This window comes from Hyla sarda, chromosome 13, assembly GCF_029499605.1.
Source record: "Hyla sarda isolate aHylSar1 chromosome 13, aHylSar1.hap1, whole genome shotgun sequence".
Taxonomy (NCBI): domain Eukaryota; kingdom Metazoa; phylum Chordata; class Amphibia; order Anura; family Hylidae; genus Hyla; species Hyla sarda.
This window is the reverse complement of record NC_079201.1, coordinates 30,199,951-30,204,958: the sequence shown is the minus strand read 5'-3', so window position 1 is coordinate 30,204,958 and position 5,008 is coordinate 30,199,951.

Here is a 5,008-nt window from a genome sequence, read left to right as displayed (position 1 = left end):
CTGGGAAAATATTTTACAAACATGTAACAATAAAAATGTTTGCCTCAATACTTAGTTTGTATTTTCTAAATTTTTACAACATATTCTGATAATAATGGTAAAGTTGTGGTGGTAATTAGTGTGAACGCAGCCTTAAAGGGGTACTCCACTGCTAGACATCTTATTCCCTCTCCAAAGCATAGGGGATAAGATATATGATCGCGGGGGTCCTGCCGCTGGGACCCCCATGATCTCTAGCAGCACCTGGCGTTCTGAACGAATGCTGGGTTCCGGTGGCAGTGGTCGTGATGTCAGTCTTTTTTTGGCCTTAAAGGGGTACTCTGGCCCTAGACAGGTTATCCCTTATCCAAAAGATAGGGGATAATATGTCTGATCACGGGGGGTTCGGCTGCTGGGACCCCCCCCCCCCCCCTGCGATCTCCGAGCCGGCGCTGCGACGTTCAGGAACGCTGCGTTGTTCCGTGTTCATGAGGTCACGCCACACCCCATCCATGCACGTCTATGGGAGGGGGCGTGACGGCCGTCACGCCCCCTCCCATTGACATGCATGGAGGGGTGTGGCATGACGTCTCAAGAGGGCGTGGTGTGACGTCACCACTCCTGCCGGCAGAACCCAGCTTTTATTCAGAACACCAGGTGCTGTGCGGAGATCGCGAGGAAGGGGGGGTTTAATCCCCTTTGGATACGGGATAAGATGTCTAGTGGTGGAATACCCCTTTAAAGGTGTTATCAAGCACTTAAAGAGTACCTGTCATTTGGAAAAACTTTTGACACGTCCTAGCGATATGTCAAAAGTCTTGATCGGCGGGGGTCCGAGTCTTCAGACCTTTGCCCATCTGGAGAACGAGCCAGAACAAGTCTTCCCTGCCACCCACTCCTCTCCCTGCTTCTGTATCACGTGATCGAGACACGATCATAGACTTAATTGCAAGTTTGTCTTAATCACATGACACGGAGGCGGGAGACAACGCACTGAGTGCGAACATCTCCCGGCTCATTCCCCTGATCAATCAGACTTATGCCGATCCAAACTTTTGACATTTTCACTAGGACATGTCTTCTCTAGACTCTGTCACACGGCAGAGACATACTCGGCACAGGAACCTTTCTCAATTGCTCTTTTGGGTACATCAGTGTGACAGTCACAGGCACAGATGCTCAGATGACCAAATGTGACACTTGAAGCTCCCCTTACAAATGGTCAGAGCAGCAGTCTGTTCTCTCTTTGCTGCAGCATTCTTCTACAACCGCAGCCAAGCCGAACTGATCACGGAACAGAGTATTAATACTGTACTGACATGTAAGTCATATGACGGAAGGGACATCCTTATTCTTCACCATTTTAGATATGTGCTGCCCTGTGAAAGGGAACACTCTTATTTACATACAGAGGCAGTAAACACTCGGCAATGCTCTATGACCTACATACATTTTCATCAGTTGTTCCAATCTCCTAGCCTGGATTAGTCCATCGTAAAACAAGTAAGGAACTGAAACACAAAAGGGGAAGTCTACATAGCCCTGCATTTCATACATTGGTCTTAAAGGGGTACTCCGGTGGAAAACATTTTTTATAAATCAACCGGTGCCAGAAAATGAAACAGATTTGTAAATTACTTCTATAAAAAAATCTTAATCCTTCCAGTCTTTATCAGCTGCTGTAAACTACAGAGGAAGTTGAGTTGTTCCTTTATGTCTGACCACAGTGCTCTCTGCTGCCACCTCTGTCCATGTCAGGAACTGTCCAGAGCAGGAGCAAATCCCCATAGAAAACCTATCCTGATCTGGACAGTTCCTGACATGGACAGAGGTTTCAGCAGAGAGCACTGTGGTCAGACAGAAAAGAAATTCAAAAAGAAAAGAACTTCCTGTGGAGCATACAGCAGCTGATGAGTACTGGAAGGGTTACGATTTTTAAATAGAAATCATTTACAAATCTGTTTAACTTTCTGGCACCAGTTGGTGTAAAATAAAAAAATAAAAATTTCCACCGGAGTACCCCTTTAAAACTTTAGGACACAGTTTTTTCTTTTTCTCCGTATTTTTTATGATTATAGTTTTCTTTTAACCAAACGATGAGTGGAAACTTGCAGGAGTTGTGCAGTCCTCTGCTTCATCTTGTTCATCTGTGTTCATCTTTGTCCCTCTGCTCCATCTTGTCCATCTGCGTTCATTTATGTCCCTCTGCTCCATCTTGTCCATCTACCTCCCTCTGCTCCATCTTGTCCATCTGCGTTCATCTACGTCCCTCTGCTCCATCTTGTCCATCTGCGTTCATCTACGTCCCTCTTCTCCATCTACCTCCCTCTACTCCATCTGCGTTCATCTTTGTCCCTCTGCTCCATCTTGTCCATCTGCGTTCATCTATGTCCCTCTGCTTCATCTTGTCCATCTGCGTTCATCTACGACCCTCTGCTCCATCTTGTCCATCTGCGTTCATCTACGTCCTTCTTCTCCATCTATCTCCCTCTACTTCATCTGCGTTCATCTATGTCCCTCTTCTCCATCTGCATTCATCTACGTCCCTCTACTCCATCTGCTTTCATCTATGTCCCTCTACTCAATCTTGGCCATCTGCGTTCATCTACGTCCCTCTTCTCCATCTGCATTCATCTACGTCCCTCTACTCCATCTGCTTTCATCTATGTCCCTCTACTCAATCTTGGCCATCTGCGTTGATCTACGTCCCTCTACTCCATCTTGTCCATCTGCATTCATCTACGTCCCTCTGCTCCATCTGCTTTCATCTACGTCCCTCTACTCCATCTTGTCCATCTGCCTTCATCTACGTCCCTCTACTCCATCTTGTTCATCTGCGTTCATCTATGTCCCTCTGCTCCATCTGCATTCATCTACATCCCTCTACTCCATCTTGTTCATCTGTGTTCATCTAGGTCCCTCTGCTCCATCGTGTCCATCTGCATTCATCTACGTCCCTCTGCTCCATCGTGTTATCTGCGTTCATCTACGTCCCTCTGCTCCATCTGCATTCATCTACGTCCCTCTTCTCCATCTTGTCCATCTGCGTTCATCTACGGCGCTCGGCTCCATCTTGTCCATCTGCATTCATCTACGGCCCTCTGCTCCATCTTGTCCATCTGCGTTCATCTACGTCCCTCTGCTCCATCTTGTCCATCTGCGTTCATCTACGTCCCTCTGCATTCATCTATGTCCCTCTACTCCATCTGCTTTCATCTATGTCCCTCTACTCAATCTTGGCCATCTGCATTCATCTATGTCCCTCTGCTCCATCTTGTCCATCTACCTCCCTCTGCTCCATCTTGTCCATCTGCGTTCATCTACGTCCCTCTTCTCCATCTGCATTCATCTACGTCCCTCTACTCCATCTGCTTTCATCTATGTCCCTCTACTCAATCTTGGCCATCTGCGTTCATCTACGTCCCTCTACTCCATCTGCATTCATCTACATCCCTCTGCTCCATCTGCATTCATCTATGTCCCTCTACTCCATCTTGTCCATCTGCCTTCATCTACGTCCCTCTACTCCATCTTGTTCATCTACGTCCCTCTGCTCCATCTGCATTCATCTACATCCCTCTACTCCATCTTGTTCATCTGTGTTCATCTACGTCCCTCTGCATTCATCTAGGTCCCTCTGCTCCATCGTGTCCATCTGCATTCATCTACGTCCCTCTGCTCCATCGTGTTATCTGCGTTCATCTACGTCCCTCTGCTCCATCTGCATTCATCTACGTCCCTCTTCTCCATCTTGTCCATCTGCGTTCATCTACAGCGCTCGGCTCCATCTTGTCCATCTGCATTCATCTACGTCCCTCTGCTCCATCTTGTCCATCTGCGTTCATCTACGTCCTTCTTCTCCATCTACCTCCCTCTACTTCATCTGCGTTCATCTATGTCCCTCTTCTCCATCTGCATTCATCTACGTCCCTCTACTCCATCTGCTTTCATCTATGTCCCTCTACTCAATCTTGGCCATCTGCGTTCATCTACGTCCCTCTTCTCCATCTGCATTCATCTACGTCCCTCTACTCCATCTGCTTTCATCTATGTCCCTCTACTCAATCTTGGCCATCTGCATTCATCTATGTCCCTCTGCTCCATCTTGTCCATCTACCTCCCTCTGCTCCATCTTGTCCATCTGCATTCATCTACGTCCATCTGCTCCATCTTGTCCATCTGCGTTCATCTACGTCCCTCTGCTCCATCTTGTTTATCTGTGTTCATCTACATCTCTCTGCTCCATCTTGTCAAATCAGGTGTCAAATAGTCACAATTTTATTTAAAAAGACATGACACTGAAAATGGCAAACCCCCGACTCGCGAAGAGTCACCCTCCAGTACTCAGGCGAGGAAAAAACCCCTGTGGGGGAAACCTCAAGGGAGCCATGACTGGAGAGCTGCCCCTCCTCTGGGCTTAGAGGGTAATGCCAATATGTAACATAGCACAACTTACACAATTCACAGACAACAACATAACATAAACAGACGACATAAAATAAACAGACAACATGACGAAAACAGACAACACATATAGGAAACCGGATGGTACAGAGATCTGGCTGCAATATCCTTCACCAAATTGATGGCTAGGTGGGGGTTGCATTTCTCTCTTACATATCCAGGTGAACTTCTCCAGTAGGTGAACACAGGGTTAATGGGGTTGTCTAAAGCAGATAACCCTTTCCCCTGCTAAAAACAAAAAAAAAAAAAAAACACTGCACTAGCGGATGTTTTATACTTTTTAAAATTAAATGTCCAAAACAATCCCTTTGGCACTTGGTTTTCTTTCTGGCAGTTTTTGGAGCACTGTCACTGCAGTTTTTGAGCCAAAGTCAGAAGTGGATCCATAAGGCAGGAGACGTGTAAGTCCTTCCTTTATATTTCCCATTTTGAATTCACTTCTGGCTTTGACTCAAAAACTGCACTGGCAGTTTTCCAAAAACTGTAAGAGAAAAAACCAAGTGGAAACTTAGCCTTTTAGAGACAGATGCCTGCAAGTGTTTATATGCAAAAACAGAGGTATTGA